Here is a 21,637-nt window from a genome sequence, read left to right as displayed (position 1 = left end):
ACACCTGAATTTGGTGAGTATCGAAGAAGAAAAAAAATTCTACCCCCAAATTCAGGGCGTTACATCCTGCAATGATTATATTCGATTCGGGCGCATCTCATACCTTCATCAACAGAGCTTTTGTTGTCGAACATCAGCTACCGTTGGAAATTGGAAAAGATACTTTTTGTATACAATACCCTGGAGGGCGTATCTCTCCACATCCCTCCTTTTATAGTCTACAACTATTGACCAACTCTCTCAAATGAACTTTGACCAACTCTATGTGACCCCACAACTATTGATCAACTCGCTCAAAGGAACTTTGAGAATTTTTTGGTTGATGTTAGACATTCATCTCATAGGAGGGTATAAACTAAGAATTTGGACATAATGCTCACTCTAATAGTGGGATCAAAGAAAGTCTAGAGCTATTCTACTTATGAAACAAGGAACGATTATAGAGATTGAAAAGTTCCAAATTACATCAAGTGAAGTTTTAGCCTTCTTAAACCATTCATTGCTCATGACTAACGTGAGACCTTGGATTGTCTCTGTAATGCCCAAAATGTGTATAAGAAAAAAATATAATAATAATAAAATAAAAATATGAAGAGATAAAATAGTAAATTCAGATATCTCAAATTATACTTGAGTGTGGAAAATTGAGAACTGAATTTTGAAAACCAAGAATTATTTTAGAAAAGTAATAGAAAAGTTTTCTATTCAACTAAATGATTATGCATATCATTAAATAATTCACCATAACCATTTATTTCCAAGAATATTTAATTTTGAAGTAACTTTTACTTCTTATCACACATTCAAAATACTATTTTTCTAAAATGAAAGAAAACAATAGGAGTGTGTTTCATATTTCTAACATCTATCACATAAATAAAATAATTAAAATGAACATATATCTATTGCATCATATGGGAGTTTATTTATGTGCGCATTTAACAATAATAATATTAATGTTAGTAGAAAAACATTAATGTCCACATTTGGATTTAAGACCTAGTTTGCAAGTTAGAATTTGGAGAAGGAGAAGGAAAATATTATACAAAAATAAAGAAAATAAATATACAAATAAATGAAATCCTTCCATACTTGTTTGATCAATTTTTACATTTGAATCTAGGTACAAATTCCACAGAAAGTTTGGATTCAAAATAGATATTAAAAAAATAAAATGAATAAAGAAAAGAAAAACAATAAAACACTACCTGGGCCCAAACAACCCCAAATCCGGCCCATCTCCACCATCTCATGACGCGTGGCCCATCACCCCCATCCGCATACTCTCCGGCTGGAAAATGCATTGAGTCGCTGACTGGTGGGCACCCTTCGTTAGGATATTCTTCTCCACCGCATCAGACGCAACGATTTTTTCTACGGTCCGTTTCGTCGGGATCTTCCGCAGCTTTCGGATCTCGCCAGCTCTCCCGTCTTCCTCGCGTGGTCAATGTTCCCGTCGGGCTCGCAATGCGACCCGCGCCACACTGTTCCTTTTCCCTTCTCAATCGGAGCTAGCTCAACGGAACTCATGGGCGGGCGCGAACTCCTTCACCAGTTCTCCAGGATCCGCGCTGACCTCGGGAACGGATTGGCTAGGCTCGTCCTCGCTAAAACCCAGGCCGCGACCTCTTCTCCTTATCCCCTCCCACGCAATATCGTGCCGAATCAAATTGCCCAGATCCCTCTCCTCGAGCGCCATTCTAGCAGAGAGAGGAAGAAATTGACGCCGACAGGCCATGCACCGTGACCAGTCCTTGTTGTCGGCGCTTAACTCCAATTCGGTGCTCTGGAGTATCACCGATGTGTGTCGAAGGCGTACGAATCATCAATTCATGGGCGGTGGCGCGGGGATTTCTTGTCATCGACTCAGCCCCGCCGTATGACGTGCTGCGCCGCAGAAAGCTCCACCCATACCTTGGTCGTCGGTAAGTACCTTGCCAGTGCATTCTTAATATCCGCTACGTTGTGGGGCAAGTTTGTGGCAGTGGGATTTCGCCCATGGCGCCGATTGGTGTGGTTACGACGATGGGCCACCGTGGTCTCTGGGCGGCGCCATCGTCGTTCGTAGGGGAGATAGGGGAAAGGCGTGGACCATTGATTCAGTGATGTGTGGCTAGGATTTGATCATCCTAGAAACAAATAAGGGCGGTTGGATCGCGTTTATGCGGTTCGGATCTGCATAGCGTAACACATCAACGGGGGTAAGGTTGCGCGTCGATCTTAGATCGGACGGTCACGGAGCGATTCCAGAGCATTAAAATCTAGACGATTGAATTTAGATCCTACGGCTATAGCGATGTACCGTTTCGTGTGAAGCGCGTTCTAATCATGGTCGTGCGCTTCACATCTGACGGCTCAGAGGAGCCTATACCCCTTCGCCCGAGAACTTTTGCTAAAGAGACCTCAAGTGAAATAGAATTTAACCCGCAGTCCACCACTGGTATAGACTGAGTCTGGGAGAATTTTATGGTTTAACCCCGAGTTTCTCTGTAATTCGTGCTCACACTAGGGAACCAGGAAATTAGCAAAACTAGTATAAGAAATACTTTTTTGTACATGAATAAGTCCCAAAACTCATTTAATTCATGGAAAATTCATAGTAAATCCTTTTTGCTCCATTCCGGTTCCCATAATTTTATATTAATATTGCCTACTACTTGGTGACACTGTTTTAACGAAATCTATACTAGAATTGATTACTCAATTAATTTGTAGCAAGCACACACGAACTTCGAAAATTCATAACTTCTTCGTTTTAACTCCGATTTGATCCATTCAAGTTGTGTTAGTCTCGTATAAATATTTACTATGAAATAACAACATTTATCATACCATGTCTCATTATTTTATGATTAGATCTTTATTTAACTTATGCTGGTTAGTCTTGTTAAACTGCTTATCATTATAATTTACTAGAATATGATCTATGGTCAAATTATAACTTAGATTAAAGTTGAGATAATTATTTATAGAATAATATCTCATATGATTTATATTAACCAATTTATAATATAGTTTAATATTTTAATCACATAGATCTTCTATAAAATCATAACTCTTTAATCGTGACTCCGATCTTATTAGTTCTCGATCCCACGATCTCGTAGCAATGCGTAGATCATTGTTATACATTTTGTTCTTATCTGTGGTGTGATGTTAATTTTGTCCATACCATGTTTGTTTGTATTGCTACGACTAGCGTAAGGTCACGAGGATCTAAAGATCATCCTGGTATCTGGAATCTCAAGTGCCATGCAAGTTGTGCCCTTGATCCACTTTTGTTACCCAATAATATTATTTATTATCACTATTCAATGCATAGGTTTAATTTTGATAGGACCCAATAGGTCACCCTAGTCTGTTTATCCTATTTATCTTGTTTACCCCTGATTCACTTTGGTAGTTATGCTATTGCTCTATATGGTTTTGGGATTAATACTACATTATGTCCATGTTCCAATTTTTTTATTTATGTTCATGTCAAGATCATTATCTTTAATTGGAACATGGAGCTTAACTTGAGAAACGCGTGCCACCACAAGGGTGGAATTGGACACCCTTGGCTGACTAATTAGGAAAGCTAGTGAAAGACTACCTTACCCGAAAGGGGCAAGGGCAGTAGGGGAGTTGCATGCAGGGAGGTTCTCGGGTTGATTTTGCTGCAATGGCGGTCAGACGAGGGATTCTTGCAAGTGCTCTTCCCATAAACTGTAGCGGGTTTTCGGAAGCTAGTGAAACTTTGTAAAGGCCTCGTAGTGGATCCCTAGTCATTCACCTCAGTAGTGTCTAAGGGTCTAGCTAACCCTGGCGACATGGGATACACGACTTGTGGGTACAGGGTACAACCTCTGCAGAGTGTAAAACTGGTATACTAGCCGAGCTCACGGTCATGAGCAGCTCAGGACTCTCGCATGATTAAATTATGAAACTTAAACTCAATTTGTCATATGCATTGCATGGGATTATTTGTTAATTTTGTTCTATTATTATTTATTATGGTTTGGTATTTACTTACACTTAGTAACTGCTAATAAAATTTGACCAACTTATTAAAAGCAATGCTCAGCTTTAACCCCTATTGTTGATCAGCTTTACACATCACATGAACTCCCACCTTTGGTGAGTTCATGCCACATTATTCCCCACAACTTGTTGAGCGATGAACATGTGTGAGCTCACCCTTGCTGTCTCACACCCCCCACAGGAGAAGAACAGGTGGTTTGAGAGGACCCACACAACGAGGAGTTCGATTCGATCTAGGTGGCGTCTCCCAGTTGACTTTCTGGTGCTAAGGATGGATTTTAGATACTTTTATATTTATCTTTTATTTGGTAAGACTTCCACTATGTAATAAATACTCTGATTATTGTGACATTTATCTCTATACACTCTGTTATTATATATGTTGTTTTCTTTGGCGCATATATGAGATGCATCCGGCTTTGTTCCTTAAATCCAGGTGTGTCAGTCTCCTTCAGATAATGCTCTCCAAGGTGAGTTTGAGTATGAAGATTGGAGCTTTTAGATCAGAAGACTTCTTTTGCATAGGATGATTCAAGGCATGTTGGTCCTTGCTCTCGAATGCTATACATCAAGAACATGGCAACACAATTGTTAATGGGTAAGGACCTTCGTCCTTCGAAACATTATTTCCCTTCGGATATAATGATTTTTGGACGAAGGTCATGAAGGGCCTACTTCATCATCTCGGTAAATGAATATAAATAAATAAAGAAACATACAACATATAAGAATGTAAATAATGGCAACATAGAAATAGATTATTTGCATTCTCATTTCATTTTGTAAACATGAATAAATGCTCATAATATTTATATTTCATTGATACCTTCGGCTTGACAGAAGGTGGTAATGTAAGAGACGCGGGAGCGATTACAATGCGGCGTGAACAGTATGGTGTTACTGTTCATCTATTTATAGGCATGAGATGCTGTCGGTGTTTTGGGTCCGACCGCACACCCGAGGTTGCCCCCTCAAGGTGTTTTAGGAGTAGGACGGTGTCGCCGACTGTAGCTAAATGGTTCGTGCCTGATGCACGAGGAACAATGGACAATGTTTACAGGTTCGGGCCGCTTGGAAATGCGTAATACCCTACGTCCTGGTGAGTATGCTTTGCGTATGGAATACAAGGTTGCTCTCCAAAGCGTAGAGAGTTGAGGTGGATGGTAGAATAGTAATGGGGTTGATCGTTCTGAAGGGGTGCCACCTATGCCTTATATATCCGACCGTGAGGCAATACATGTGAATATGCACCTAAAAGATAGTGAACCGTTTTTGTCTATCTTCCTATGATTCTGCCGACTTATCCTCGCCTGGTTACGTCGTTCAGGGCTCCAGCGCGGGAAAGTCAGATCTTCTGTTGCGATCGCTTGCTCAACGCTGCGGGGTCGTCCGGGTTTGCGCCCACCCGGCCTTATGTCGATCTGCTTTACTAGTCGTTTCTCCCAGGCCCATGAAGGAGTGACCTCACGATTTATTGGGCTCTTGGGCCTTTCGTGAGGTCTTTTATCCTTCCAGTGGACCCGGGGGATATCTGTCCCCCACAAGCCCCCAATCTTCGGGCTGATTTTAAGATAATCAGCCCAAAGATCCTAGGTCCAGCTTGCGGTCTTTGTTTATGATAAGAGATGTTTTCCAAGCAGTCCGGTAAAAATGATTTTTTACTGTCTCCTTCTGCTTAGATCACTCGTAGACTGGAGCCTTGCTTCATGCTTGTGCCTTAGAGGTCGGCATTTATTTTTGTAGGACCCTGGACTTCATTGGGCGCACCGGAGGTGCACCCAATGGGTGTAGCCCCCGAGCTTCGAGTGGATTTTGGAAAATAATCCACTCGAAGGTCTTCATCAGAAAATATTTTTATTTTCCACTTGTACTTTGGTTGAGGACCAATTTTGTCTTCAATCTTGCCTTATGCCTTAGAAGTTGGTGTTGTCTCCTCTTGAAATGGTGGTTCATTGGGTGCACCGGAGGTGCACCCAATGGGTGTAGCCCCCGAGCTTCGAGTGGATTTTTGAGGATAATCCACTCGAAGGTCTTCCTTTCGTGTCTTTTTGTTGAAGGTTATCTTTTCTGCCTTAGAAGTCGGCATTATGTCATCCACATTATGCTTTAGAGGTCAGCATTATGTCATCAACATTATGCTTCAGAGGTCAGCATGTATTTTGTCTTTTGCAGCCGAGTTCGTGATCCGCCCATATCTTGCTAGGTGGTGCAATTTATTTGCTCTGTGACTGATTGGACATTTGATGGACGTTCCCTGGCTAGTCTTCACGTCGCTTCTGTCGGTCAGATTTTGTACTTCCCCGGCTATATTTGGCTTTCCTCTGATCCTTACGGATATCTCATCTTTGTCTTGAGGTATTCATTGCATGCCCTGCACGGATGTGACAGTTTTGAAAAATATACTGATAATTCCTGGGCGTCCCCCCCAGTGGGTGTGGGCAAGGGACGGCTTGGTACGCTGAGTGTTTTAGCCGGCTGCTTCTGAGTAGTAATGTGATGCGACGGCGGGCGTAATCATATCATCCACGCTGTTGACTGGAGTCCCAATGGGTGTTGCGTTGCGTGAAACGGCGTCAGCCGCCTGACGTGTCTTCAGACGGGTTGAAGTGTGTATTGAATGTTTCGCGACTATTCAGTGACCGTGGTTGGAGGTGAGCGGTTGCCTTCTTCTTCTATAAATAGTACCTTTGCCTCTCTGGTTTTTTCACATCTCTTGTTGTTCTCCGCTGCTTGCTTTCTTCTCCTTCTCGCGCTTCCACCATGGGCAAGAACAACAAGCGCAAGCGTGAGCCGACTCCTCCATCAGAGGACTTTGGTGACTCAGAATACTTAGAGGAGTTCTCCTCTGAGTCTGAGGGGTCTCCGGCTCCCGTCTCTCCCCCAGTGTCGTCCGATGACTCGGACGACTCTCAGGGGATTGTCGCGGAGGTCTAGACTTACATCTGGGCCGTCGAGCGCTCCGGGCTCGAGGGCTCGGATGAGTCGGAGTACTCCTCGGACGAGGAGGACTCATCCGAGGAGGGCGGCGAAGGTGACGACGACGACGACGACGACGGAGGCGACGACAGCGACGACGGTGATGGCGGCGGCAGGGGCGGCAGCGGTGGCGGCAGGAGCGGCGACGGCGGCAGCAGCAGGGGCAGCGGCGGCGGCGGCAGCAGCAAGGGCAGCAACAAGGCTAGTGGCTAAATGCCACTGGTTTGAGATATTAGTATAGATTAGAAGTAGTATAGTGAAATAATGTAGTAGTAGTAGTAGTGTAAAGTAGTATAGTGTAGCGTAGTAGTAGTAGTAGGGGAGTATCAACTCATAATGAGTTGATTTGTAAGTACTATTACTTCCCTTAAATGAAGAATGATTTCGCCTCCTCCTGTGTCCATTGTTTTGTTTCGTAGCAAGTTGATCTCTTTTTGGTGAAGTTGATTTCTTCAGAATAGAGACTAAGTAATTCGGGCATCATATTGCCGCTTTGGAGGTGATGGCCGAGCTATTGTTGTCGATACTTTACGCATTTGAAATAGAGTCCGAGTGATGATGTAACTATGTCAGCGTCGGAACGACTGATGACCACGTCTGCGCTCTTAGAGTTGACGGCCGAGTGTCTTGTGACATTGCCAGCGTTTTTTAGAGATAGCCGCCGAGCAACGGGTGACAACGTCGGCGCTTTAGAGATAGACGCCGAGCGACTGAGGGCATCATCGGCACTTTAGAGGTAAATGCCGAGCGACTGAGGACAACATCAGTGTTTTAGAAATGACAGCCGAGCGACTGAGGGCATCGTCGGTGCTTTAGAGATAAACGCCGAGCGACTGAGGGCATCATCGGCACTTTAGAGGTAAATGCCAAGTGACTGAGGACAACGTCGGTGTTTTAGAAATAACAGCCGAGCGACTAAGGGCATCATCGACACTTTTAGAGGTAAATGCCGAGCGACTGAGGACAACATCGGTGTTTTAGAAATAGCAGCCGAGTTAGAACGGGCTGTGTCAGCCACTTTGAGGGCAACAGCCGAGTGATGATGTGGCACACCAGGGGTTTTAGAAGTAACCGCCGAGTGATGACGTGGCGCGCTGGTGTTTTGGGAGCAACTGCCGGGTGCTGACTGGGCGCTTTTGGAAACGGTATCTGGCTCGGGAATATCCCATAAGTATTGCGCTTTCGGCCGCCTCTGCTTTCTGTGCCCTAGTTCTTGCTTTCCTGCCTTCAGATTCTCTCTGCAATTCGTCTCCCACTCTGTTCGCCGGTAGAATTGAGATGGCGCCCAAGCGGAAAGCCTCGAGTTCATCCGCCGTGGTGATTCCCCCAATCGACCCCAACAGCTAGTTGCCTTTCGCAGGTAACCATATGTCCGTTGTCTCCGAGCCTGACCTTCTCCACCTTGTGTCCATCGGGGTCCTTCCCCCGAGGGAGCTTTGTTCTTGGCGGATTTGCCACGGGGTCACTGTTCTGACAGAGGATACCCACGAGTCCGTGATTTATGTTCCTTTTCTTCTCTACGGCCTCGGTCTCCCCATTTCTCCCTTTTTCCGCGGCCTCCTTGATTTCTACCGTCTTAACTTGACCCACCTGAATCCCAATTCCATTCTGCAAATTTCCATTTAAATTCATTTATGCGAAGCTTTTCTTGGCGTGCTGCCGCATTTTGGTTTGTGGAAATACTTGTATCACTGTCGCCCTGGGATGGCCGGGGGGCAGCATCAGCTGGTTGGGGGTGCTAGTTTAGAGATGCGCCGTGGGAGGAAGACTGAATATCTTGAAATCCCTCTCAAAGACAGTATCAAAGGATGGCGCTTGGAGTGGTTTATTGTTGAGAATCATGGAAATTCTCTCCCCCCTAGGTCGGGAAGACAGCCGGATGTTCGCACTCCAAGTTGGACCGAATCCCCCACTGATCAGGAGGTGACTGAGGCAGGGGCTCTGCTAGCTGAAGTTGGACTGCTAAAGGAGAGGGGTCTGACTGCAGAGGCTGTGGTTGCTGATTTTGTTTTCAAGAACATTCAGCCGTTGAAGGACAGGGCTCACCCGGCTTATCTGTACCGAGGCCTAGCTGACTCAACTCGGGTTACCAACAGAAGAATTCCCTCTGTAGACTTGGTGAACCGACTTGAGATGATTCTTAGAGGCAAAGTATCAAACGTTGGTGCCCCGGTGGCATACTCGGCCTGGAACCTGCCTCCTTCCAAAGCCTTCACTCATTTTGTTTCAAATCCGCCTATTGCTGATGGCAGTTTGGGCCTTAGAGTGCGACCCTCTGCTGAAGAAGTTAACGCTTTGGTTGCCTCGCTCGAGGAAATTCCTGATGATGAGCGGCAAGTCCACTTTGAGGTACCTTTGGATCCTAGTGACGCAGAGATAAATGCTATGCTTGATTTGCTGGCTAAGGACTCTTCTGATGCTGCTCCTGCTGGGACGTTGGTGGTGGCACCTCCCCCAGAAACTGATATAACCTTGGATATTAAGAAGCCTGTCAGTACTCGCCCAAGGCGCCCTTCCCGAGCCAATCAACTTGATCCTCCTGCTGATGAGCCGAAAAAGAAAAAGAGACGTCTCCGGCGAGTATCTAGTTTGGATCGGGATGTTGGTCCTTCGGTTCCTGCTGCTGAAGAAGTGCTTGTTCCTGAATTTACTGACGCTGAACTCGATGGGGGTGCTCTACCTGCTGTTGACCCCAATGGGGGTGCTCCTTCTGCTGCTGACCCCAATGGGGGTGCTCCACCTGTTGCTGATGAAGATGACAGGGAGGAAGAGGATGAGGTCCCTCTGACTCGGAAGAACAGTCGGCAGTACGTCGCCAGTGGTGAAAGTAGTGGAGTTCCTTCTCCTGCCCTATCTGCCCTCATTGGTCTACAAGAGTTGTCCGTGGAAAACTTTGATCAGACTCTTGAAGATATGGTTCCAAAAGACCTGATGTCAGAGCCAGTGGACGATGGTGTGATGGAGGTTTGTGCTGATGTGCTCGACGCCGGGTTGGGATCATCCCGGGCAGCGTCCCGCGCCTCGTCAACCTTAGAGCGCGGTCTCGAGGGTCAGGACACTGACTTGGATCGTCTTGCTCCCATGGAAGTAATTGAGGGACCCTCAGCCTTAGAGGTGGCTACTGCAGAGAACTTGGTCCTCAAGGATGGCGTTGACGCTTGCCCAGCCCCCGAGAATGTTGCCGGGGATGACTCAGCTCGGGTGGGAAACGCAAGCCACTGCCCAGCTCCCGAGGGTACTGCCGGAGATGATCCGGCTCAAGTGGGTAGCGCAAACTATAGCCCAGCCCCTGAGGGTGTCCGAGCGGGGTCTCCCTCTTGTACCTCCATGGATGTTCACGCAGGATCTCCTCCACGCTCCGGTTGCATGGTGGTAGCCCAAGCTTTGGACCTGGGAGTCGCTTTAGAGGCTAGCGTTCCCGCTGACCAAGTTTTGGGCTCTGTTGATGGTACCGAGTTGGTCACTGCTGGTTCATTGCAAACTGCTTCGGGTGGCGACCTTATGCCAGGTCATCCATTGATCTCTCACGATTTGGGAGACCCTTCGTTCTTCTCTAATCTCCAGGTACTGTGGTATATTCTGGCCTGACTTTTTACACCATACGAACTGCTACCAATCACGCTCATACATCCTCCATATCAGGCATTGGTGGACGGAATGGCTAGTCAGCTGAGGTTGCAAGGTGCTTCTGTTCCAGAAGGAGCTTCATCTCTAGCACGTTGGAATCCGGTGTTGCTCCAACATCGTGTCTCTGATTTGGAGGCGACGAATGCTGGTTAGTACTCTTTTGCTTCTCTTTGTCTATCTTATTGAACTGCTTTACATTTTGACTCTTTTTGCTTGATTGTATCTTGCTAGATATGGCTCGACAGATTTCCATTCTTGAAGAAAAGCATTCTCAAGCCCAGGTTGAACTGGTCCAGCGGTGTTCTGATTTTGAGGAAAAGTATTCTCAAAGCCAGACTGAGCTGGCCTAGGTCTCTGCTGCTCTAAATGATGCTAAGATGCTGAACTCTACTCTTCACACTCAGCTTGATTCTGAAAAGGTGGCTTATGAAGCTGTGCCTTGTATTGCTGTGTTCTTATTGCTTGCATGATGTTTGAAGGAGTTGATTCTTGTTTGCAGGAAGAAAAAAGTGCCCTTGTTGCTTCTCGCGACAATCTTGACAGACTGTATCGTGATTCCAGCAACTCGTTGACCATCCTAGAGAGGAGTCATCGCTTCACCATGGAGGAGTTAGACAATCATCGCTGTAAGCTGCAGGAATCTACAGATGAAGTGATCCGTCTCCGACAGTTGATATCAGCTAAGGATGCTGCTATCAAAGAACTCCGTGCTTCCAAGAAATCCATCGCCCAAGAGCTAGAGACTGCTCAACTGGCTGTCAAAGTTGCTGAAGAAACTTCCATCACTCTGAGGGCCCAGCGCGACAGAGCCATGGATAAAGCCATTCGCGCGGGGCGAATCTTGATGAGGAGACCCGGCGTGGTTGTTCCTGATGATATAAGGGCTGACGTGAACGCTGCTCCTGATTCCTCGAGTCGCCCTTCTTCGTCGATTGCTCCTGAGAAAGATATTGCGAAATAGAGAGACATTTTGCGTGCTTTGAGCGCGCAGTTAGCATGATCGAGTATTTGTTAGAGGACACCGGTTCAGCATTCGAATGATATTGTTACTCTCCCATTGTTTCGGAATTCGACAGTACGTAATTTTGCAGTAGTAAAGTACTATGTGATGGTTTTGGAACTTGTTTATGGGATATAGAAGTCACCCCTATATGAGTATTCATAAGCATGCGAAATCGTCTTAAGTCGTTGCTGACTTGAATCGATCGCTTTTGTTAGTAGGGCATAGTGGTCACCCCAAGTTAAGTAAGCGTGAGCATGTTGCACCGCCTTAAGTCGTTGCCGACTTAAGTCGATTGCTCTGTTAGCAGGGCATAGTGGTCACCCCGAGTTAAGTAAGCGCGAGCATGTTGCACCGCCTTAAGTCGTTGCCGACTTAAGCCGATTGCTCCGTTAGCAGGGCATAGTGGTCACCCCGAGTTAAGTAAGCGTGAGCATGTTGCACCGCCTTAAGTCGTTGCCGACTTAAGCCGATTGCTCCGTTAGCAGGGCATAGTGGTCACCCCGAGTTAAGTAAGCGCGAGCATGTTGCACCGCCTTAAGTCGTTGCCGACTTAAGCCGATTGCTCCGTTAGCAGGGCATAGTGGTCACCCCGAGTTAAGTAAGCGCGAGCATGTTGCACCGCCTTAAGTTGTTGCCGACTTAAGCCGATTGCTCCGTTAGGTAGGGCATAGTGGTCACCCCGAGTTAAGTTAGAATGCAAGTCAATGAACAAACTGAGTATCTTTGAAGCCTTTTTTATTGATGACATATTTCCCATTTTACAGAGTACATCGTCGTCCCGATAGCTTTTGAAATACAGCTAGGGATAAAACTTCCTGAGGTGTTCTATATTCCAAGAGTTCCCAATTTCTGTGTCGTCCATTTGAGTGAGACGGTATGATCCCGGCCGAGTGACTTCTGCTACTATGAACGGTCCTTCCCATAAGGGCGATAACTTGTGTCGTCCCTCCCCCGTTAGAATTCGGTGGAGGACGAGATCTCCTACTGAAAAGGATCGTTGCCGCATGGCTTTGTCGTGATAGCGTCTCAGGGTCTGCTGGTACCGTGTCGATTGAATTACTGCATTTAGCCGCTCTTCTTCGAGTACATCAACATCTTCCAGCCTAGTTGCTTCGGCCTCTGCTATGCTTTCAAAAATCAACCTCGGCGCCCCAAACTTGAGATCAGCAGGTAGTACTGCCTCTGAACCGTAAACCATGAAGAAAGGAGTGTTCTCATGCAGAGCTCGGCTAGGTTGGGTTCTTAGGCTCCAAACGACGTAAGGCAATTCCCTTATCCACTTTCCTGCGAACTTCTCATTTTTGTCAAAGACCTTTTTCCTGAGTGCCTCCAATATCATCCCGTTAGCTCGTTCAACCTGCCCGTTGGCTCTCGGGTGTGCTACCGAAGCATACTTGATCTGAATGCTTTTTTGCTCGCAGAAATCGAAGAACTCTGAACTCGTGAAGTTGGATCCCAAGTCGGTTATGATACTGTTCGGTATTCCAAATCTGAATATTATGTCTTGTATGAATTCCATGGCTTTAGCTGAGGTTAAAGAAGCAATGGGTTTGAACTCTATCCATTTAGTGAATTTGTCGATTGCTACCAGTACATGTGTGTATCCTCCTTGAGCTTTCTTGAAAGGTCCAATCATATCTAGCCCCAGCATGCAAAGGGCCAAGTCACCAGTATGGTCTGCAATTGCTGTGCTGGTAGATGTTGTTGCTTCGACAAGTACTGGCAAGCTTCGCACCTCTGAACTAACTCGGTGGCATCACTTTTCGCTGTTGGCCAATAGAATCCTGACCTGAAGACCTTCCTGACTAGTGTCTTGGACGCTGCGTGTATTCCACATTGTCCAGCATGAACCTCATCCAGAAGTTGCTTCCCAGTAGACGATAGAATGCATTTCATGAAGATGCCTGATGCGCCCCTTCTGTATAGTGTCTCCCCAATGAGTGTGTAGTGAGCCGACTGTCTGGCGATGCGCTCGGCTGCCCTTTTATCGTCCGGCTCTTCTTCATTCTTTATGTATCTGATGATCGGCCTTCTCTAGTCGTCAGAGCTTGACTCCGGTTAATTCACGATGTTACACTCTTCTGCCTGATCCATTGAGATGCTTGGTTGTGGTATTTCTTGTGCAAAGACTCCGGGTGGGACTTGAGTTCGACTGGATCCTAGCTTGGATAATACATCGGCTGCCGTGTTTCGATCTCTTTCTACATGATGAAATTCCAGGCCTTCAAATTTATCTTCTAGTTTTCGGACGGCAGTGCAATATTTTCCCATTGAATCATTCGAACAGTCCCATTCCTTGTTTATCTGGCTTATGACTACCAAAGAATCTCCATATACCATCAGTCTCTTGATGCCCAATGATATAGCGATGTTCAATCCATGGACCAGAGCTTCATACTCGGCTGCATTGTTAGAGGCTGGAAATAGCAACTGGAGGGCATATTTGAGGTGCTCGCCTCCAGGTGCGATGAAGAGAATTCCCGCGCCCGCTCCCTGTAGCTTCAGCGAGCCATCAAAATACATCCGCCATACTTCCGCAGTTTCTGGATTCTCTGGTACTTGTTGTTCAGTCCATTCTGATATGAAGTCAACCAATGCTTGAGTTTTGATGGCAGTGCGAGGTCGAAATTCGATGTCATGAGATCCCAGCTCGCAGGCCCACTTGGCTATTCTACCAATGGCTTCCTTGTTATGAAGAATATCCCCTATCAGAAAACTAGTGACTACTATGACTTTGTGGTCATCAAAGTAGTGACGTAGCTTGCGGGCAGTTAGAAGTACTGCGTATAATAGCTTCTGAACTTGAGGATACTTTTTCTTCGAGGGACCCAGAACTTCACTGATGAAATAAACAGGATGTTGCACTGGGTAGGCATGTCCTTCTTCTGCTCGCTCGACTACCAACGCGGTGCTTACCACGTGAGTCGTGCAAGAGATATACAACAGCAGATCTTCAGCTGGTTGAGTTGATGTGGCTCACCGTGGCGGCTTCAGTACTGGTGGCGTTGTCAAGAATTTCTTCAGTGCATCTAGGGCTTCCTGTGCTTCTGGAGTCCATTGAAACTTGTCCACCTTCTTGAGTAGCTTGTAAAATGGTTACCTTTTTCTCTCAACCTGGATATAAATCTGCTCAGGGCTGCCATACATCTGGTAAGTCGTTGAACCTTCTTTTGCGATCGTGGAGCTTCCATTTTCATGATAGCTTCAATCTTATCCGGATTAGCTTCAATTCCCCGGTGGCTGACAATAAATCCGAGTAGCTTCCTTGCTGGTACTCCAAAGACACATTTTTCGGGATTAAGCTTCCATCGATATCGCCGCAGGCTGTTGAAAACCAGTTGTAAGTCTTCGATGAAGTTTTCCGAGTTCTCTGTTTTGATTACCACGTCATCCACGTAGGCTTCCACACGCTTGCCCCAGTGATCGGCTAAGCATGTTTGAATGGCTCTCTGATAAGTCGCTCCAGCGTTTTTGAGGCCAAACGACATGGAGGTATAGCAGAAGGCACCGAATGGAGTGATGAACACTGTTTTTTCCTCGTCTTCCTTTGCCATGCGAATACGTCTCGGTTGTCTTGCAAAAACCGGACGAGCGCGCGTTCCAATTTATCGTCCAGGCTGGAGCTGATGATGACAGTCTTGCGTTCATCAGCAAACCCCAGGTTGATCCTTTTAGTTTCTTCAGTCGGCCGCATAGAGGTCGCGGCTTGAGCTTCGTTCGCCGGTGCTGTAAAGTCTTCCTCAGGCTTAGAGTTCGCCTGCGCCGAAGAAGTCGCCGGCGGTTTGGTGGTGAGGGCCGCTTGGATGGCCACTCGGAAACATTCTGCAGCGCCTTGGAAGTCAGCGCGCACAGTTATGATTCCTTGTGGTCCTGGCGTCTTCAATATCATGTACATGTAATGCGGGATGGCCATGAATTTCGCCAATCCCGGCCTCCCGATGATGGCGTTGTACCCGTAGTCGAAGTTTGCCACCTCGAACCTTAGGAACTCAGTTCTGTAGTTTTCCGGAGTTCCGAAGGTGATGGGCATGTAGATGTGGCCCAGCGGGTATTCCCCTTCAGTCGGCACGATGCCAAAGAAAGGTTTGTCTGACTCGTGGAGCTCTTTGAGGTGAACTCCCAAGCCTTGGAGTGTCCGGGGGAAGGTGACGTTGATGCTGCTTCCCCCATCCACTAACACCTTCTTCACCCTGCTCTCTCGGATCACCAGATCGACGAGGAGCGGGTACTTGCCTGGGTGGTCGAAGTTGAGCCACTGATCTGCCCGAGTGAAGGTGATCGGGTGCTCCGACCATCGGTACGGAGCGGGAAGACCGGTGGTCGCCACCAGTATCTGGCGATCGTTGAGCTTTTGTTGTCTTATGTTCTCCTGCGATCCGTGTCCGCCGAAGATGACGTTGACCTCCCTGTCAACGCGTGGGAAGGCTCCTCCTTCCCCCTCCTCCTGCTGGGGTTGTCGTGCTTTTTCTGGTCCTCCCCGCGGTGGAGGAGGAGGTAGAGGTTGGAAGGGTCGGCCGTGCCCGATGGAGTGCTTGAAGTCCCTGCAGTTCCGCAGGGTGTGGCGCATGTCCTTGTGGTACAGGCACTGGGCGTCGAGGATGTCGTCCAGCGTGCGCTCGCCTCCGCGAGGTCCTCCCCGGGCACGAGAGGCAGGTGGTCCGGCGGCGTGCACCTCTTCGCGAGGTATTTTCTCCCAGCGCTTGTCGTGTTGCTGGTTTGCGTCGCGTCGTGGCGCTGCCGGTGCGGGCTTTACTCCCTCGATGAGGTCCTGAGCTCGCTCATCAGCGGTGATGTAGAGGTTGGCTTCCTGGAACAGCTGCTCGGAGGTAGTCGGCGCTTTCTGCAGTATGGCTCGGACGAAGGCCGAGTCATTGGATCCTCTATAGAAGTCCTCGATCACGGCCACCTCCGTGACCTCGGGGATACGATTTCTCATAGTCTGGAACCTTTTGAGGTACGACCGTAGAGTTTCGTCCCCCCGGCGCTTGATGGATTTGAGGTCCCATGGTTGCGCTGGCTTGTCGGAGAGGGACTGAAAGTTGGCGGTGAAGCATCGACTGAAGTCGTTCCAGTTGTCGATGCAGTGTCGAGGTAGATGTCTCAGCCATTGTAGTGCGTCTTGCCCGAGGACAATGGGTAAGTACGCAGTCATCACGTCCTCGGATGCTCCGGCGGCTCGGGCGGCAGTGGTGTAGACGGCCAGCCAGCCTCCTGGATCCTGCTTAGGTTCATATTTGTCGACATTGGATACCTTGAAGTTAGGGGGCCACTGAATGGCCCTAAGGCGTGGAGTAAGGGTTGTCACTCCACACGTGTCCTCCTGTCGTCGGGGATGATGTCTGTCCCGGGGAGGGGAGTAGTTGTTGCGATCCGTCGACCGTCCCCGGGTAGTACCACCAGTCGAGGCCGTTGCTGACTCGGTTCTGGTTGCTTGACTCCGAGCTGGGATACCATGATCCCTGTCGTACTCCTCCCGGCAGCGGATCTCGTTCTCATGCCGTCGTTCACGCGAAGCGTTGATGGAACTTCGCGCATCCCGACGACTGTTGATGGCGTGTCGTAGATCGTTCGGCGGGTGAGCGAGCGGTAGAAGATGGTTGGCTGCCTGGGTGAACAGTCGTCGATAGCTCTCGGCGTCGGGAGTCCGAGGGAGTCCATCAGCTATCCGAGCTAGTACCCCTCCGACTTCACTCGGCGTGTTCATGGCTCAGGCGAAGTCGGGATTCAGGTTGCGCCCAAAGAGTGGATTTTCCCGGCGCTGCCTTGTGTCCTGCTCGGCTTGTTCCTGAGCTCGTCGGCGATCACGTCGGCGGGAATTCCTTCGTTCCATGAAGACGCGTTCCTCCGGAGTTTCCCCTATCTCTGAGACCTCGTCCCGTGAAACAGGTTGGTCCGGATCCCGTTCTCCGGCCTCATGATGTCGCCGAATGTTTCGGCGCCGATTTCTCCGCCGGCGGGATTCCCGCTGAGGTGGTTCTTCTCCGGGCGCGGTCGGCTCGTCGTCGGAGACGGGGGGCAACTCCACTCTCCCGATGAAGAGGATGTCGGGGTAGAATGGCGCGGCGGTCGTGGCGATCTTCTTCCCGTTCTCCTTTGAGGGCGGAGGAACGGAAAGAACGACTTGCTTCCTCCTGGTCTCTTTCTTCCTTGCGATCTGTGTCCATTCTTTCGTCGGAGAAGTAGACAACGGAGTTTTCCGGGTCAGCAGGCTCTCGGCCCCTGGCTTGCCGAGAGCGATCTTTGTTTGGAGCGCTGGAGGTCGCGCTTTTTCCTTTCTCACCCCGATATTCTCGGAGCGTGTTGGAGTGGACTTCTTCTTTGGTGGATCGGCGATGCGGTGTAGAGTTCCCTCTTCATCTACTATGGACGAGATCGTTCCAAAGCAGAATACGGATCCGGGTCGGAAGGTGATCTTGCTGTAGAAGACGATGGCCATTGAGCTAGCTTGGATCGACGACACACCCCCTACCTGGCGCGCCAGCTGTCGGTGTTTTGGGTCCGACCGCACACCCGGGGTTGCCCCTTAAGGTGTTTTAGGAGTAGGACGGTGTCACCGACTGTAGCTAAATGGTTCGTGCCTGATGCACGAGGAACAATGGACAATGTTTACAGGTTCGGGCCGCTTGGAAATGCGTAATACCCTACGTCCTGGTGAGTATGCTTTGCGTATGGAATACAAGGTTGCTCTCCAAAGCGTAGAGAGTTGAGGTGGATGGTAGAATAGTAATGGGGTTGATCGTTCTGAAGGGGTGCCCCCTAGGCCTTATATATCAGACTGTGAGGCAATACATGTGGATATGCACCTAAAAGATAGTGAACTATTTTTGTCTATCTTCCTATGATTCTGCCGACTTATCCTCGCCTGGTTACGTCGTTCAGGGCTCCAGCGCGGGAAAGTCGGATCTTCTGTTGCGATCGCTTGCTCAACGCTGCGGGGTCGTCCGGGTTTGCGCCCACCCGGCCTTATGTCGATCTGCTTTACTAGTCGTTTCTCCCAGGCCCATGAAGGAGTGACCTCACGATTTATTGGGCTCTTGGGCCTTTCGTGAGGTCTTTTATCCTTCCAGTGGACCCGGGGGATATCTGTCCCCCACAGACGCAACCCAGACAAAATTACATTCATGTTCCTGGCATTTTCTATTAACCATAAGGCAAGCTGTCGAGGACTAAGGAGTCTTTTCTCCTTTAGGTCGGTTCCATCTTGCACCATCGTCATCGTGCTAAGCCGAAGCTCCTTCAGCCGCAGCTTCAGAGCTCGTTTGTCGTTCCTTCAGACCGCACCTTCATATCACGCACACCTTCATCTCAAAACCGAAACCTCCTGTAACAGTCTATGTTATACTGAAAAACATGTTAGTTAAGTTTTTGAGGACCTTCGGAAGAGGAAGGCCCCCAACAGTAGCCCTCGCAGTAATAATTTGTTTTTGTATTTAACAAATTCAGACTGCGATGTGAACGAAGGCCTTTAGCCGAAGGTCCGAAAAAACACCTTCCCTTCGCTAGAATAGCGAAAGTCAATGACATGTAGGGCCCACCAAGTTGTAATGCACTGGACATATAAATAGGAACCCGCATTGATAGCATTTGGTGTGCCATCTCAATCGCTTGTGATATTTTTTCAAGCTTGGATTTTCTTGCTCTATAAGATTTCGATTGATTTGTGAGCTTCGGCATTTGCACAAGTGCTTACTAGATGGCTGAAGAGAAGAAGGTTGTTGATCCTGCTCTAGCTAGGTTTTACGAGGATATGGAGAAGACGAACACAGAGAAGATTACAAATGAAATGCTAGCTGGGTCATCTGAAGATTCTAGCGATAGCGAAGGCTTTGATTTGGAAAGTGAAGACGAAGATGCCGAAAATCGACCCTGGCGGCCGTGTCATACTATCTTCGGAAAGTCATCCATCAAGCAGAGTCGGATTGATGCTATGAAAGGGAGATATTTCTGTGATATTTCCATTGTGAGAGCTGGAGGGGACAGCGCCGCCCCTACACCCGAAGTAGATGAAGTGGTTGTTTACAGGAGCTTCATGAAGGCAGGGCTTCAGTTTCCATTAAGTAAATTTCTGGTTGAAGTGCTAAAGACCTTTGAGATTTTTCTTCATCAGATTACCCCCGAAGCCATCATCAGGATGGGGGTTTTTATTTGGGCTGTGAGAAGCCAAGGACTGGAGCCGAGTGCAAATTGCTTCTACAATATGCATGAGTTGTCTTACGAAATGAAGGCTACTGGGAAGAAACAATATCACAATAATTTTGGTTGTTACGGCTTCGTGCCTCGCTCTGATGTGAGCTATCCAGTTCTGACGTTTCGAAAGAGGTGGCCAGGAGCCTGGATGGAAGAATGGTTTTATGTGAAGAATAACTTAGTTGAAAGGGAAGATATAAAAGGGATTATCCAACGCCCTATTTGGTCTCGCTTCGGCATTAGAGGACCAGCCACTGCTCTTGGAAATGAAATAGAAACATGCCAGAGGAGTTTTAACACTGTGTGCACTTTTATTGGCACAAGAGACTTATTCCAAGAGCACATTGCCTATAGAGTATGGCCTCTCGTGAGTGACTGGGAGATGCCGAAGGAAGCTGCTGCCAGGTCTAGTCAAGGTGGCTTGGTCTATCTGAAATATACCTTCAGATACAGAGATCAATTTGATGAGCCGAACGATGAGTGGCTGAATTGTATTGAGGCGACCAGTGACGAGTTGCTTGGGGCCTATACAAGGGCCAAAGATGATGACATGACCTTAGCCTTCAAAGGACAAGGCAAGAAAAGGTTAAATAGAGTTTTCGATGTTATTGGTTACGTATACTCAGATTATTACTATCCCTCGCGAAAGCAGGGGAAGAAAAGAAAAGCTGATACTTCGGCCATTTCTGCTGCGCCGAAGGGTAAGAAGATTAAGGTTTTGACGCACCGGCCTAGATATATTGAAACGGCCACGGTGCCGAAACTTGGCGAGGGGACGTCTTCCACTGCTGAGCCAGGATACCCTGCTCCTACCGGCTCCAAGGGAGAATCGGCTGAAGTGCCAAAGATTCCTGCAACCAAGTCAGCCGAAGCGCCGAAGCGTTCTGCCGAGGCTAAAGGAAAAGCGGCCGAAGAGCCAGAGCGAGGGGAGCCGATAGGGCTACCGAAAATCTTGAGCCCACTACTAGAGCCAGAACTACCGAAGGTTCCAAGGCTCCTACGATAACTCCCAAGAGGAGGAGGATGGCCAGCATGCTGGATGGAGTCCTTGAATCAACAAGGGTGTCAACTTCTGCTCCTGCAAAGGAGACTGCTGAAGCTACTATAATTCATGCTGAAGTCGAAGCTAGGCCTTCAGTGCCCATTGAAACAGGGCCTGCTGAAGCGAGACAGAGTATTGAACAAGAACCTTAGGATGTCGCTCCGGTCCTGGAAAAAGAAGTGCCCAAGAATGTTGAATCTCCTACTCCCGAAGCGTCTACTGAAGGGCTAGACTTTAAAATTCGACATGATTCGGGTAGAAAATTGTCAGAAGAGGAAATTGCCAAAGCTAGACACTATGCCCAGGAATTGAAATATCCAAAAGGATCCTTGGTGTACAATGGCACCGATGAAGATGACTTTCTGTACAGCCTCCCGGATAATAAGGAAATATCTATTTGCCGGGAGATGGCAAGAAACATAGGATTTCCGAAGCTTGAAGTTGGCCTCTCTGCTATGTCGAAGGATGACCTCGCAGACAACCTCGCTTACAACAGTCTGAAGGTACATAAATTGTTGACTTATGAGCAAGGTACGTTTGTATCTTTTACACTTGTGCTGATCTTTTGCCTCCCCTTTTTTTGTAGGGCTTAATTCTGAGCAACGCTTTAAGGGCACAGAAGAATGCTGAGGATGAAAGCTGCCAAATAGCCCTTAGCAACCTTCGGTCAGAGGTTATCAAACTGAGGAATGAGGCCGCAGAGAAGGATAAAATTCTACTTTCCTTGGTAGACAAAGTTAAGGCTAGCGAGGCCAATCTTGCTGCGCAGTCCGAAGCTC

This window comes from Zea mays, chromosome 3, assembly GCF_902167145.1.
Source record: "Zea mays cultivar B73 chromosome 3, Zm-B73-REFERENCE-NAM-5.0, whole genome shotgun sequence".
Lineage (NCBI taxonomy): Eukaryota > Viridiplantae > Streptophyta > Magnoliopsida > Poales > Poaceae > Zea > Zea mays.
Note: the sequence above shows the minus strand (reverse complement) of the source record.